The following is a 17,368-nucleotide window of genomic DNA, read 5'->3' as shown; positions in this document are numbered from 1 at the left end:
TCTGGTTTTTTGAAAAATTATAAATGTATATAGACCACAAGCTAGAAGAATGAATAAGAGAAAGAAGATTCAAATAAACACCATCAGAAATGCAAAGGGGGATATCACCACTGACTGCGTAGAAACACTAACAACCATCAGGGATTATTATGAATACCACTATGCACATAAACTACAAAAACTAGAAGAAATGGATAAGTCCTTTAAGAAAAGAACTTTCAACCCAGAATTTCATATCCAGTCAAACCAAGCTTTATAAGTGAAAGAAAAATAAAATCCTTTATGGACAAGCGATTGCTGACAGATTTCATCACCACCAGATCTGGCTTACAAGAGCTCCTGAAAGAAGCACTAAACATGGGAAGGAACAACTGGTACCAGACACTCGAAAAATGTACCAAATGGTAAAGATCATCAACACAATGAAGATACTGCATCAACTAATGGGCAAAACAACCAACTAGAATCAAAATGGCAGGAACAAACTTATACATAACGTTAATCTTAAATGTAAACAGGCTAAATGCCCCATTCGAAAGAAACAGACTGGCAAATTGGATAAAGAGTCAAGACCCACTGATGTGCTGTATTCAGGAGACTCATCTCACATGCAAAGACACACATAGCCTCAAAATAAAGGGATGGAGGAAGATTTCCCAAGCAAATGGAGAGCAAAAAAAAGCAGGGGTTGCAATCCTAGTCACTGATTAAACGGACTTTAAACCAACAAAGATCAAAAGAGACAAACAAGGGCATTACATAATGGTAAAAGAATCAATGCAACAAGAAGAGCTAACTATCCTAAATATATATGAACCCAGTGCAGGAGCACCCAGATACATAAACCAAGTTCTTAACGACCTTCAAAGAGACTTAGACTCCCACACAATAATAGTGGGAGACTTTAATACTCCACTGTCAATATTAGACAGATCAACAAGACAGAAAATTAACAAAGATATCCAGGACTTGAACTCAGATCTGGACCAAGTATACCTAATAGACATTTACAGAACTCTCCATCACAAATCCACAGAATATACATTCTTCTCAGCACCACATTGCACTTATTTTAAAATTGACCACATAATTGGAAGTAAATCACTTCTCAGCAAATGCAAAATAACAGAAATCATAACAAACAGTCTCTCAGACCACAGTGCAATCAAATTAGAACTCAGGATTAAGAAACTCACTCAAAACCACACAGCTATATGGAAACTGAACAGCCTGCTCCTGAATGACTACTAGATAAATAATGAAATGAAGGCAGAAATAAAAATGTTCTTCAAAAACAATGAGAATGAAGACACATTGTACGACAATCTCTGGGACACATTTAAAGCAGTGTCTAGAGGGAAATTGTTAGCACTAAATGCCCACATGAGAAGTGAGGAAAGATCTAAAATCGACACCCTATAGTCACAATTAAAAGAGCTAAAGGAGCAAGATCAAACAAATTCAAAAGCTAGCAGAAGACAAGAAATAACTAAGATCAGAGCAGAACTGAAGGAGATAGAGACACAAAAAAACCTTCAAAAATCAATGAATCCAGGAGCTGGTATTTTGAAAAGATCAACAAAATAGATAGACTGCTAGCTAGACTAATAAAAAAAGGAAAGAGAGAAGAATTTAGTAGATGTAATAAAAAATGATGAAGGGGATATTACCACCAATTCCACAGAAATACAAACTACTATCAGAGATTACTACAAATAACAATATGCACATAAACCAGTAAATCTAGAAGAAATGGATAAATTCCTGGACACTTGCCCTCCCAAGCCTGAACCAGGAAGAAGTTGAAACCCTGAATCGACCAATAAGAAGGTCTGAAGTGGAGGCACCAATTAATAGTCTATCAACCAAAAAAATTCCGGGTCCAGAAGGGTTCACAGCCGAATTCTACCAGATGTACAAAGAGGAACCAGTACCACTCCTTCTGAAATTAATCCAAACAATACAAAAAGAGGGAATCCTCTCTAACTTATTTTATGAGACAAACATCATTCTGATAGCAAAACCTGGCAGAAATACAAATAAAAAAGAAAATTTCAGGCCAATATCCATAATGAACATTGATGCAAAAATCTTCAATAAAATACTGGCAAGCCAAATCCAACAGCATATCAAAAAGCTTATCCATCATGATCAATTGGGCTTCATCCTGGGGATGCAAGGCTGTTTCAACATAAGCAAATCTATAAACATAATCCATCACATAAACAGAACCAAAGACAAAAGCCACATGATTATATGATTATCTAAATAGATGCTGAGATCTTTGACAAAATTCAACAGTTCTTTATTCTAAAAACACTTAATAAACTAGGTGTCAATGGTACATATCTCAAAATAATAAAAGCTGTTTATGACAAACCCACAGCCAACATCATACTGAATGGGCAAAAACTGGAACCATTCCGTTTGAAAACTAGCACTAGACAAGTGTGTCCTCTATCACCATTCCTATTCAACACAGTATTGGAAGTTTTGGCCAGGGCAATCAGGCAAGAAAAAGAAATAAAGGGTATTCAATTAGGAAAAGAGAAAGTCAAATTGTCTCTATTTGCAGACCACATGATTGTATATTTAGAACATGCCATCATCTCAGCCCAAAATCTCCCTAAGATGATAAGCAACTTCAGCAAAGTCTCAGGATACAAAATCAATGTGCAAAAATCACAAACATTCCTGCACACCAATAACAGACAAACAGAGAGCCAAATCATGAGTGAACTTCCATTCACAATTGCTACAAAGAGAATACAATACCTAGGAATACAACTAACAAAGAACCTCTTCAAGGAGAACTACAAACCACTGCTCAAGAAAAAAAGAGAGGACACAAACAGATGGAGATACATTCCATGCTCATGGATAGGAAGAATCAATAATGTGAAAATGTCCATACTGGCCAAAATAAGTTATAAATTCAATGCTATCCCCATCAAACTACCATTGACCTTCTTCCCAGCACTGGAAAAATCCACCTTAATCTTCATATGGAACCAAAAAAGAGCCCACATAGCCTAGACAATCCTAAGCAAAAAGAACAAAGCTGGAGGCATCCTGCTACCTGACTTCAAACTATACTGCAAGGCTACAGTAATCAAAACAATATGGTACTTGTCCCAAAACAGAGATATAGACCAATGGAACAAAACAGAGGCCTTGGAAGTAATGCCACACATCTACAGCCTTCTGATCTTTGACAAACTTGACAAAACCAAGCAATGGGGAAAGGATTCCCTCTTTAATAAATGGTGTTGGGAAAACTGGGGTAGCCATGTGCAGAAAGCTGAAATTGGACCCCTTCCTTACACCTTATACAAAAATTAACTCAAGATGGATTAAAGATTTAAACGTAAGACCTAACACCATAAAAACCCTAGAAGAAAACTTAGGCAATAACATTCAGGACATAGGCATAGGCAATGACTTCATGACTAAAACACCAAAAGTAATGGCAACAAAAGCCAAAATAGACAAACTGAATCTAATTAAACTAAAGAGCTTCTGCACAGCAAAAGAAACAATTATTAGAGTGAACCAGCAACCAACAGAATGGGAAAACATTTTTGCAAGCTACCCATCTGACAAAGGGCTAATATCCAGAATCTACAAAGAACTAAAACAAATATACAAAAAAAAAACAACCCCTTGAAAAAGAGGGCAAAAGATATAAACATACACTTTTCAAAAGACATACATAAAGCCAACAAATGTGAAAAAATGCTCTTCATCACTGGTCATTAGAGAAATGCAAATCAAAACCACATTGAGATACCATCTCACAGCAGTTAGAATGGTGATCATTAAAAAATCTGGAGACAACAGATGCTGGAGAGGATGTGGAGAAATAGGAACACTTTTACACTGTTAGTGGTAGTGTAAATTAGTTCAACCATTGTGGAAGACAGTGTGGCGATATCTCAAGGATCTAGAAATAGAAATACCATTTGACCCAGCAATCCCATTATTGGATATATACCCAAAGGATTGTAAATCAATCTGTTTTAAAGACACATGCACACATATGTTCATTGCAGCCCTGTTCCCAATAGTGAAGACCTGGAACCAACCCAAATGCCCATCAAAGATAGACTGGACAAAGAAAATGTGGCACATATACACCACGGAATACTATGCAGCCATAAAAAACAATGAATTCATGTCCTTTGCAGGGACATGGATGAATCTGGAAACCATCATTCTCGGCAAACTGACACAGTACAGAAAACCGAACACCACATGTTCTCAGTCATAAGTGGGTGTTGAACAATGAGAACACTTGGACACAGAGAGGGAAACATCACACACTGGGGTCTGTTGGGGGTTTGGGGGCTAAGGGAGGCATAGCAGGGTGTGGGGAGATTGGGGAGGGATAACATTAGGAGAAATACCTAATGTATGTGACAGGGGGATGGAGGCAGCAAACCACCATGTCATCTGTATACCTATGTAACAATCCTGCAAGATCTGCACATGTACCGAAGAACTTAAAGTAAAATTAAAAAAAAAAAAAAAAGAAGCTGGACTGGGCCTGGGAGAGGCTCAAGCATCAGGTACCTGTGAACCACGTGTTTGATCAGGAAGAAATGATTGACATCATTGGGATGACCACAGGCAAAGGCTACAAAAGGCTGGAAAGGCCAATTTTGTAGACTGATTGGCTACAAAGGCCAATCAGTCATTGGCACAGCAAGAAGCTGCCACTCAAGACCCACCAAGGCCTGTGCAAGGTGGCCTACATTAGAGCATGGCATCATGTTAGTGCAGCCTTCCCTGTGGCATACACTTGTCAGGCCACCATCACTGCACTGAGGTCAACAAGAAGATCTTTAAGATTGGCTAGGGCTACCTATCGAGGACAGTTAACATATCAAGAACAATACCTCCACTGACTATGACCTGTCTGACAAGAGCATCAACCATCTGGGTGGCTTTGTCCCCTATGGTGAAGTGACCAATGATTTTTGTCATGCTGAAAGGTTGTTTAGTGGGAACCAAGAAGTGAGTGCTCACCCTCCACAAGTCCTTGCTGTTGCAGACCAAACTTAAGGTCAGTCTGGAGAAGACTGACACCACCTTCAAGTCTGGCCATGGCCACTTCCAGACCAAGGAGGAAAAGAAAGCATTCATGGGACCACTCAAGAAAGACAAAGTTGCAAAGAAAGAAGCTTAGTGCCAGGAACAAATTTTCCAGCTTTTGGGGTCTCAGTAAAAGTTATTTTCCACTGACAAGTAAAAAGAAATCATAGATGACACAAACAAATAGAAAAGCATCCCCTGCTCATGGATTGCAAGAATCAATATTGTGAAAATGACCATACTGTGCTAAGCAATGTACAGATTCAATGCAATTCCTATCTAAATACCAACATCATTGTTCACAGAATTAGAAAAAAACAATCCTAAAATTCATATGAATCCAAAAAAGCCTGAATAGCCAAACTAATTCTAAGAAAAAAGAACTAATCTGGAAGCATTGCATTACCCATTTTCAAATTATACTGCAAGGAAATAGTAACCAAACAGCATGGTATTAAATGTAGACCCAAAGACCAACAGAATAGAATGGAGAAGCTAGAGATAAAGCCAAATACCTACAACCAGCTTGTCCTTGGCAAAGTAGACAAAAACATACACTGGAGAATGGACACTCGATTCAGTTTCCCTGGGTAGTCATGTGTAGAAGAATAAAACTGGATCCTGATCTCTCAGTACATAAAAACATTAACTCAAGATAGATTAAAGACTTAAATCTAATACCTGAAACCATAAAAATTCCAAAGGAAACCGAGTAAAAACTCTTCCAGACATTTGCCTAGGCAATTAATTTATGAGTAGGAACCCAAAAGCAAATGCAGCAAAACAAAATTAAATAAATGAATACCCAATTAAACTGAAAGCTTCTGCACAGCAAAAGCAATTATCAACATGGTAAATGGACAACCTACAGAATGGGAAAAAATATTTGCAAACTCTGCATCTGACTGAGGAATAATATCTAGAATCTATAAGGAACTCAAACAAATCAGTAAGAAGGAAAACCCCAAATAACTCCATTAAAAAGTGGGCAAACAACATGAATAGAAATTTCTCAAAGAAGATATGCAAATTGCCAACAGGTGTGTAAAAAAAAGCAACATCACTAATCATCAGGGAAATGCAAATTAAAACCACAATGAGATACCACCATCCCCTTGCAAAAATGGCCATTATTAGAAAGTCAAAAAATAACAGATGTCGGCATGGATGTAGTGAAAAGGGGCCATTTATGCACTGCTGATGGGAATATAAATTAGTATTTATAATCTCTATGGGAAACAGTATGGTGATTGCTCAAAGAACTAAAAGGAAATCTATCATTTAATCCAGCAATCCCACTACTGGTTATCTACCCAAAGGAAAATAAGTCATTATATTCAAAAGACACCAGCACACGTGTGTTTATTACAGCACAATTTACAATTGCAAAGGTATAGAATTAACCTAGTGTCCATCAAGAAAATGTTCAACACACTATGGAAGACTACTCAGCTATTAAAAAGAATGAAATAATAGCTTTTGCAGCAACTTGGATGGAACTGGAGTTCATTATCCTATGTGATGTAACTCAGAAAACCAAATACTGTATATTCTCACTTATAAGTAGGAGCTAAGTTACGGGTATGCAAAGGTATACAGAGCTGTAATATGGACATGGAGACTGAGAAGTTGGGAGGGTGGAAGGAGGGAAAGGAATAGAAAACTACTTATACAATGTACACTACTAGGCTGACAGGTGGCCTAAAATCTCAGACTTCTTCACTATACAATTCATCCATGTAACTAGAAACCACGTATAGCCCAAAAGCTATTGAAATGAAACAATACATATAAATTTAAAACTTGTCTATGAAAGACAACACTAAGAGAAAGAGCAGACATGCCACAGATTATGAGAAAATGTTTGCAAAATACATATCTAATGAAAAATTATTATCTAAAATGTACAAAGAATTCTTACAACTCACAAATAAGAAAATAAAAAATCTGATTAAACAATGATCAAATACTTATCCTCATCAAATTGATGCAGGAACAGGAAACCAAATACCTCATATTCTCACTTATAAGTGGGAGCAACACGTTAGGACATAAAGGTGTCAGCACTGGACTGGGCTAGACACTAGACACTGGACTGACTATTGGAGAAGCAAGAAAAGAAGGGGGCATCAGGGCTGAAAAACTAACTCTTGGGTACTATTCTCACTACCTGGATGACAAGATCATTTGTATCCCAAACCTCAGCATGATGCAACATACCCATGTAACAAACCTGCACACGTACACTCTGAATTTAAAATAAACAGTAATCAAAACAGCATGGTACTGGTACCAAAACAGAGATATAGACCAATGGAACAAAACTGAGGCACCGGAGGCAACACAACATACATACAACTATACAATCTTTGATAAACCCGACAAAAACAAGCAATGGGGAAAGGATTCCACGTTTAACAAATGGTGTTGGGAAAACTGGCTAGCCATGTGCAGAAAGCAGAAACTGGACCCCTTCCTGACACCTTACACTAAAATTAACTCCAGATGGATTAAAGACTTAAACATAAGACCTGGCACCATAAAAACCCTAGAAGGAAATCTAGGCAAAACCATCCAGGACTTCATGAACAAAACACCAAAAGCATTGGCAACAAAAGCCAAAATAGACAAATGGGACCTAATCAAACTCCACAGCTTCTGCACGGCAAAAGAAACAGTCACTAGAGTGGATCGGCAACCAACAGAATGGGAAAAAATTTTTGCAGTCTACCCATCTGACAAAGGGCTGATATCCAGAATTTACAAAGAACTCAAACAGATTTACAGGAAAAAAACAAACAAGCCCATTCAAAAGTGGGCAAAGGATATGAACAGATACTTTACGAAAGAAGACATATATGAGGCCAACAATCATATGAAAAAATGCTCATCGTCACTGGTCATCAGAGAGATGCAAATCAAAACCACATTGAGATACCATCTCACGCCAGTTAGAATGGCGATCATTAAAAAATCTGGAGACAACAGATGCTGGAGAGGATGTGGAGAAAAAGGAACACTTTTACACTGTTGGTGGGAGTGTAAATTAGTTCAACCATTGTGGAAGACAGTGTGGCGATTCCTCAAGGCCTTAGAAATAGAAATTCCATTTGACCCAGCAATCCCATTACTGGGTATATATCCAAAAGACTATAAATCGTTCTACTATAAGGACACATGTACACGAATGTTCATTGCAGCACTGTTTACAATAGCAAAGACCTGGAATCAACCCAAATGCCCATTGATAATAGACTGGATTGGAAAAATGTGGCACATATACACCATGGAATATTATGCAGCAATCAGAAATGATGAGTTTGTGTCGTTTGTAGGGACATGGATGAATCTGGAAAACATCATCCTCAGCAAACTGACACAAGAACAGAAAATGAAACACCGCATATTCTCACTCATACGTGGGTGATGAAAAATGAGAACACATGGACACAGAAAGGGGAGTACTAAACAGTGGGGTCTATTGGGGGGAAAAGGGGAGGGCCAGTGGGAGGGGGAGGTGGGGAGGGATAGCCTGGGGAGAAATGCCAAATGTGGGTGAAGGGGAGAAGAAAAGCAAAGCACACTGCCATGTGTGTACCTACGCAACTGTCTTGCATGCTCTGCTCATGTACCCCAAAACCTATAATCCAATAAAAAATTAAAAAAAAAATAAAAATAAAAAAACAAATAAAATAAACGTTGAAATTATTTTACAAACTTTAAGTCCTGTGTTGTAATGGAGATTAAATTGATATAATACAGGAATAAAATTAAATTACTATAATACAAAAATATTTTAAAATGGGCAAAAGGCAAGAACAGATACTTTAGCAAAGAAGCTATATACATGGCAAATAAGCATGCAAAAAAATGCTCAACATCATATGCCATGAGGAAAATGCAAATTAAATACCACTACACATCCCTTGGAATGACCAAAATCCGTAACAGTGACAGCAACAAATGCTAACAGGTACGTGGAGCAATGGAAACTCTCATTCATTGCTGGTAGGAATGTGAAGTAGTATAGCTAGTTTAGAAGACAGTTTGGCAGTTCTTAAAACACTATACATACTCTTACCATATGATTTGGCAATTGTTCTCCTTGGTATTTACCTAAATGAGTTTAAAACTCATGTCCACCAAAAACCCTGCATACAGATATTTATAATAGCTTTATTCATAATTGACAAAACTTGGAAGAAGCCAAGATGCCCTTCAGCAAAACTGTGGTATATCCGGACAACGGAATATTATTCAACAATTAAAAAATGAGCTATCAAGCTATGAAAAGGCCTGGAGAGACTTTAAATGCATATTTCTAAGTGAAAGAAGCATATATGGAAAGGTTGAATACTGTAGGATTCCAACAGATGACATGCTGGAAAAGGCAAAACTACAGAGATGAAAGATCGTGAAAAGGCAAAACTACAGTGATAAAAGATAGTAAAAAAATAGTGATTGCCAGGTGTCAGGGGTGAGAAATGGGTGAACAGGTAAAGCTTAGAGGATTTTTAGGTCAGTGAAATTATTCTGTATACTATAATGGTAGATGCATATCAGTATACATTTATCCAAACCTAGAGAATGTATAACACCAAGTCTGAACTCTAATGTAAGCCATGATTTTGGGAGATAATGTTGTCAGTGCAGGTTCATCACTTGTAGAAAATGTACCACTCTGTTGTAGGATGTTGACTGTGGAGCAGTTGGTGTGTGGAAGGGAGCTCTATAATTTCTGCTCAATTTTGAACCTAAAATGTCTCTAAAAAGTAAAATCAATTTTAAATGATTACTCAAATATCATGCAGCTATTTACTGAATATCTGCTGCAACATGTTATCACAAACCTTTTCAGTAGGATTCTGCTCTATATTCCACTTCAATTATAAGAAAGAATTACCCAATCCATATTCAAAAGATCAATACTAGTAAATCAGGAAACAGTAACAAACCGTTTATAAAAGTCCATAAATATTTGCTGCAAAAAAAATAAGTTGAAATGGCCAGGGAAATTAGTTTATTTTTAAAACAAATTTAATTGAAAATGTCTGAAAAACATTTCTGACCACTTCGTTTTCCCATCATAAGTTAATGCCGAACTCTTAATCACCTCTGGGTTTTTGTATGCTCAGAATACATATTTCTTCAAAGCATTTAAATTAAAAAATTGCATACATAGTACAGGGCTTAGATTTAAAAATGTAAGTAAATTTAGAAAGAGTTGTTTCGATCACATTTTAGAGATTTTTTGCAGAAAAAAGTCAGTTTCTACAAAAGTAATACCTTTCAAAATTGAAAGTGCTAGACCACCCGGACTCCACCATGTTGTGGGTCATGTGGCCACTGCCTCAGCCTCTAAGGCCTTGCAGGGACTCAGTCCTTCAGCATCGCTACCCCTAGCTCAGCACTTACTGCAGGCCATTCCCACAGCAGTCCAGCATGCCAGGGACAATGCAGCACAAACATGTCCTTTGTTGAAGGCAGATGCTGTCACCAGGCACTTTATGGCAGTCATTAATGCAGTGGTAGATCTCCAGTTTGATGAAGGACTACCACCTATCCTAAATAGGTGGCAGTGCAAGGCAGGGAGACCAGGCTGATTTTGGAGGTGGCCCAGCATTTGGGTGAGAGCACAGTAAGGACCATTGGTGTGGGTGGTACAGAAGGCTTGGTTAGAGGCCAAAAAGTCCTGGATTCTGGTGCACCAAGCAAAATCCCTGTTGGTCCTAAGACTAGGTAGAACCACGAATATCACTGGGGAGCCTGATGAAAGATGTCCCAACAAAACCAAACGATTTGCTCCCATTCATGCTGAAGCTCCTGAGCTCATGGAAATGAGCGTTGAGCAGGAAATCCTGGTGACCGATATCAAGGTTGTGTATCTACTAGTTCTCTATGCCAAGGGTGGCAAAATTTGACTTTTTGGTGGTGCTGGAGTTGGCAAGACTGTAGTGATCACGGAGTTAATAGACAATGTTTCTAAAGCCCATGGTGGTTACTCTGTGTTTGCTGGTGTTGGTGACAGGACCCCATGAGGGCAATGATTTATACCATGATCTGGTTTTATCAACTTAAAACATGCCATCTCCAAGGTAGTGCTCATACATGTCAAATGACTGAACCACCTGGTGCTCATGCCCAGGTAGCCCTGACTGAATTGACTGTGGTTGAATACTTCACAGATAAAGAAGGTAAAGATGTACTGCTATTTATTGATAACATCTTTTGCTTCACACAGGCTGGCACAAAGGTGTCTGCCTTATTGGGCTGAATCTATTCTGCTGTGGGCTATCAGCCTACCCTGACCACTGACTTGAGTACTATGCAGGAAATAATTACCATCACCAAGAAAGGATCTGTCACCTCTGTACAGGATACCTATGTGCCTGCTGATGACATGACTGACCCTGCCCCTGCTACTACTTTTGCCCATTTGGATACTACCATTGTACTGTCACATGTCATTGTTGAGTTAGGCATCAATCCAGCTGTGGATCCTCTAGACTCCACTTCATGTATCATGGATCCCAACATTGTTGGCTATGAGCATTATGATGCTGCCCATGGGGTGCAAAAGATCCCACAGGACTACAAATCCCTCCAAGACATCATTGCCATCCCGGGTATGGATGAACTTTCTCAGGATGACAAGTTGACCATGCTCTTTGCACAGAAAATACAGCATTACTTGTCTCAGCCATTTCATGTTGTTGAGATCTTTGCAGGTCATATGGGGAAGATGGTACCCCTGAAGGATACCATCAAAGGATCCCAGCCGATTTTGCTAGGTGAATATGACCATTTCCCAGAACAGGCCTTCTATATGGTGGGACCCATTGAAGAAGCTATGGCAAAAGCTGATAAGCTAGCTGAAGGCCATTCACTGTGAGGGGTCCTTGTCCTCTGTACTGTCCCTCTCTTTGCCCCTAATCCAAAAAGCTTCAGTTTTCTGTGTAGGCCACACAAGAACCTTGATTGAAGATGTCTTCTGAAAAGCATTTATGGTTTCTAATAAAATGTACACCCCTCAAAAAACAAAAATGCTGTTAATAACTTTCAATTTCCAAATTAGAACTAATTTTTATTCCATCTGCTTTTTTCCGACTTTCATTTTAGGTTCAGTATGTACATGTGTAGGTTTGTTACATAACTAAATTGCATGTCACTGAGATTTGGCATACAAAAGACCCCATCACCCAGGTAGTGAGCATGGTATCTATAGGTAGTTTTTCAAACCTCTTCCCCATCCCACCCTTCCTCCTCTAGTAATCCCCAGTGTCTATTGTTCCTGTCTTTATGCCCATGTGCACTCAATATTTCACTCCCACTTATAAGTAAGAACATTCGGTATTAGCTTTCTGTTTCTGCATTAATTTGCTTAGGATAATGGACTGCAGCTGCATCCATGTTGCTGAAAGGACATGATTTGATTATTTCTTAAGGCTATGCAGCAATCCATGGTGTATATATGCCACATTATTTTTATCCAGTTCACTGTTGATGGGCATCTAGGTTCATTCCATGTCTTTGCTATTGTGAATAATGCTGTGGTGAGCATACAAGTTCATGTGTCTTTTTGGTAGAATGATTTATTTTTTGGGGGGCGGAGGCAGGTACATACCAGTAATGGAACTGCTGGGCTAAATAGTAGTTCTAAGTTCTTTGAGAAATCTCCAAACTGCTTTTCACAATGGCTGAATTAATTTACATTCCCACAAACAGAGTATAATTGAAAAACGTCATTTATTTCTCACAAGTGCTATACATACATGGAAAACGTCATTTATTTCTCACAAGTGCTATAAGATAGGTACTCCTCTTACTCCATAACCTTGCCAAAATCTGTTATTTTTATCTTTTTAATAACAGCCATTCTAACCCATGAATCTCACATTGTGGTTCTGATTTACATTACACTAATAATTAGTGATGTTGAGCATTTTTTGCCATATGTATGCCTTCCTTTGAGAAATGTCTGTTCATGACCCTTGCCCATCTTTAATGGGGTTATTTGTTTTTTACTTGTTGAGTTCTACATTTATGTTCCTCATACATTCTGTATATTAGACCTTTGTTTGATGCACAGTTTGAAAATATTTTCTCCCATTCTGTAGGTTGTCTGTTTAATCTGTTAATAGTTCCTTTTGCTGTACAGAAGCTCTTTAGTTTAATTCGGTCCCACTTGTCAATTTTTTTTTGTTGCAATTGCTTTTGGGAAGTTAGTCAAAGTCTTTGCCTGGGCTGATGTCCAGGATAGTATTTCCTAGTTTTTCTTCTGGCATTTTGTAGTTTAGGTATTACATTTCAGTCTTTAATTCATCTTAAGTTTTGTATATGGTGCAAGGTAGGGATTCAATTTTGATCTTCTGCATGCATATGGCTAGCCAGTTATTCCAGCCCAATTTATTGAATAGGTAGTCCCTTCCACATTGCTTATTAGTGTCAAAGGTCAGATGACTATAGGTGTGCAGCTTTGTTCCTGGGTTCTGTATCCTGTTCTATTTGTCTATATGTCTATTTTTGTACCTATACCATGCTTTTATGGAAAATGTCATTTATTTCTCACAAGTGCTATGAGGTAGGTACTACAACTATCCCCATTACACAGATGTGGAAATTGTAGCATAGAAGAGATTAAATAGCTTGCCTGAATCCATGCAGTTCTTTTTTTTTTAATTTATTATTGCATTTTAGGTTTTGGGGTACATGTGCAGAACATGCAAGACAGCTGCGTAGGTACACACATGGCAGTGTGTTTTGCTTCCTTTTTCCCCTTCACCCACATTTGGCACCTCTCCTCAGGATATCCCTCCCCAGTTCCGCCTCCCATTGGCCCTCCCCTTTTCCCCCCAGTAGACCCCAGTGTTTAGTACTCCCCTCCCTGTGTCCATGTGTTCTCATTTTTCATCACCCACCTATGAGTGAGAACATGCGGTATTTCATTTTCTGTTCTTGTGTCAGTTTGCTGAGAATGATGTTCTCCAGATTCATCCATGTCCCTACAAACGACACAAACTCATCATTTCTGATTGCTGCATAATATTCCATGGTGTATATGTGCCACATTTTCCCAATCCAGTCTATCATCAATGGGCATTTGGGTTGATTCCAGGTCTTTGCTATTGTAAACAGTGCTGCAATGAACATTCGTGTGCATGTGTCCTTATAGTAGAACGATTTATAGTCCTTTGGATATATACCCAGTAATGGGATTGCTGGGTCAAATGGAATTTCTATTTCTAAGGCCTTGAGGAATCGCCACACCATCTTCCACAATGGTTGAACTAATTTACACTCCCACCAACAGTGTAAAAGTGTTCCTTTTTCTCCACATCCTCTCCAGCATCTGTTGTCTCCAGATTTTTTAATGATCACCATTCTAACTGGCGTGAGATGGTATCTCAATGTGGTTTTGATTTGCATCTCTCTGATGACCAGTGACGATGAGCATTTTTTCATATGATTGTTGGCCTCATATATGTCTTCTTTCGTAAAGTGTCTGTTCATATCCTTTGCCCACTTTTGAATGGGCTTGTTTGTTTTTTTCCTGTAAATCTGTTTGAGTTCTTTGTAAATTCTGGATATCAGCCCTTTGTCAGATGGGTAAACTGCAAAAATTTTTTCCCATTCTGTTGGTTGCCGATTCACTCTAGTGACTGTTTCTTTTGCCGTGCAGAAGCTGTGGAGTGTCATTAGGTCCCATTTGTCTATTTTGGCTTTTGTTGCCAATGCTTTTGGTGTTTTGTTCATGAAGTCCTTGCCTACTCCTATGTCCTGGATGGTTTTGCCTAGATTTCCTTCTAGGGTTTTTATGGTGCCAGGTCTTATGTTTAAGTCTTTAATCCATCTGGAGTTAATTTTAGTGTAAGGTGTCAGGAAGGGGTCCAGTTTCTGCTTTCTGCACATGGCTAGCCAGTTTTCCCAACACCATTTGTTAAACAGGGAATCCATTCCCCATTGCTTGTTTTTGTCAGGTCTATCAGAGATTGTATGGTTGTAGATATGTTGTGTTGCCTCCAATACCTCTGTTCTGTTCCATTGGTCTATATGTCTGTTTTGGTACCAGTACCATGCTGTTATAATTACTGTAGCCTTGTAGTATAGTTTGAAATCCAGTAGTGTGATGCCCTCCGCTGTGTTCTTTTGCAGTTCTTAAATGACTAGAATTCAGAACTGAGGACTGTCTGATTCCAGAGGCTGACCATGCTATACAACCAAAAACTATTAATAATCCAAATTGTTTGGGATTAGAGAACAAAGGCCCAAAATTGTAACAAACTCATATTGAAGAAACAGCTAGGTGAGAAAAAGCCAAAATTAGTGCAGTCTAAAATATATATAGTATTGAAAAAAGAAATGAGATTGAATTATGTACTGCAATGTTATTGACATTATCAACTACTATTGAAAATAAAGGTATTCTCATAAAATGAGTCAGGGAAGATTTCCTCTTTTTCTATTGTTTGGAATAGTTTCAGAAAAAATGGTACCAGCTCCTCTTTGTACCTCTGGTAGAACTCAGCTATTAGCCTGTCTGGTCCTGGACTTTTTTCGGTTGGTAGGCTATTAATTGCTGCATGAACTTCAGACCTTGTTATTGGTCTATTCAGGAATTTGACTTCTTCCTGGTTTAATCTTGAAGGGGATGTAAGTGTCTGTGAATTTATTGATTTCTTCTAGATTACCTGGTTTATTGGCATAGCGGTGTTTATAGATTCTCTGATGGTAGTTTGTATTTCTGTGGGATTGGTGGTGATATCCCCTTTATCATTTTTTGTTGCATCTATTTGATTCTTCCATCTTTTCTTCTTTATTAATCTGGCTAGTGGTCTATTTTGTTGATCTTTTCAAAAAACACAGCTCCTGGATTCACTGATATTTTAAGAGTTCTTGTTTCTCCTTCAGTTCTGCTCTGATCTTAGTTATTTCTTGTCTTCTGCTAGCTTTTGAATTTGTTTCTTCTTGCTCCTCTAGTTCTTTTAATCATGATTTTGGAGTGTTGATTTTAGATCTTTCCTTCTTTCTCTTGTGGGCAGTTGGTGCTATAAATTTCCCTCTAGACACTTCTTAAATGTATCCCAGAGATTCTGGCATGTTGTGTCTTCTTCTCATTGGTTTCAAATAACATCTTTATTTCTACCTTCATTTCATTATTTATCTAGTAGTCATTCAGGAGCAGGTTGCTCAGTTTCCATGTAGTTGTGCGGTTTTGAGTGAGTTTCTTAATCCTGAGTTCTAATTTGATTGTACTTTGGTCTGAGACTCTTTGTTATGATTTCTGTTCTTTTGCATTTGCTGAGAAGTGATTTACTTCCAATTATGTAATCAGTGCGATGTGGTGCTGAGAAGAATGTATATTCTGTGGATTTGGGGTGGAGAGTTCTGTAGATGTCTATTAGGTCTACTTGATCCAGATCTGAGTTCAAATCCTGCATATCCTTGTTGATTTTCCGTCTTGTTGATCTGTCTAATATTGAAAGTGGAGTGTTAAAGTCTCCCACTATTGTTGTGTGGGAGTCTAAGTCTCTTTGTAAGTCTTTAAGAATTTGTTTGATGTATCTGAGTGCTCCTGTATTGGGTGCATATATATTTAGGATAGTTAGCTCTTCTTGTTGCATTGATGCTTTTACCATTATTTAATGCCCTTGCTTGTCTCTTTTGATCTTTGTTAATTTAAAGTCTGTTTTATCAGAGACTAGAATTGCAACCTCTGAATTTTTTGCTCTCCATTTGCTCGGTAAATCTTCTTCCATCCCTTTATTTTGAGCTTATGTGTGTCTTTGCATGTGAGATGAGTCTCCTCAATACAGCACACCAATTGGTCTTGTCTCTTTATCCAATTTGCCAGTCTGTGTCTCTTAATTGGGGCATTTAGCCTGTTTACATTTAAGATTAATATTGTTATGTGTGAATCTGATATGGCCATTAGGGTGCTAGCTGGTTGTTTTGCCCATTAGTTGATGCAGTTTATTCATAGCATCTATGGTCTTTACAATTGGGCATATTTTGCAGTGGCTGGTACTGGTTGTTCCTTTCCACATTTAGGGCTTCCTTCAGAAGCTCTTGTAAGGAAGGCCTGGTATGACAAAATCTCTCTGCATTTACTTCTCTGTAAAGTATTTTATTTCTCCTTCACTTATGAAGCTTAGTTTGGCTGGATATGAAATTCTGGGTTGAAAATTCTTTTCATTAAGGATGTTGAATATTGGCCCCCACTCTCTTCTGCCTTGTAGAGTTTCTGCTGAGAGATCTGTTGTGAGGCTGATAGGCT

At 38.2% G+C, this 17,368-nt stretch overlaps 2 pseudogenes; both read left to right on the top strand.

Annotated features, from left to right (window-relative positions):
* The first annotated feature begins 392 nt into the window (after positions 1–392).
* On the top strand, positions 393–5,282 carry LOC100385439 (large ribosomal subunit protein uL3 pseudogene; annotated as a pseudogene).
* Positions 5,283–6,677: 1,395 nt separating this feature from the next.
* On the top strand, positions 6,678–11,986 carry LOC100385082 (ATP synthase F(1) complex subunit beta, mitochondrial pseudogene; annotated as a pseudogene).
* The last annotated feature ends 5,382 nt before the right edge of the window (positions 11,987–17,368 follow it).

Source organism: Callithrix jacchus, chromosome X, assembly GCF_049354715.1.
Source record: "Callithrix jacchus isolate 240 chromosome X, calJac240_pri, whole genome shotgun sequence".
Classification (NCBI taxonomy): domain Eukaryota; kingdom Metazoa; phylum Chordata; class Mammalia; order Primates; family Cebidae; genus Callithrix; species Callithrix jacchus.
Note: the sequence above shows the minus strand (reverse complement) of the source record. Positions and strands in the feature narration are given on the sequence as shown.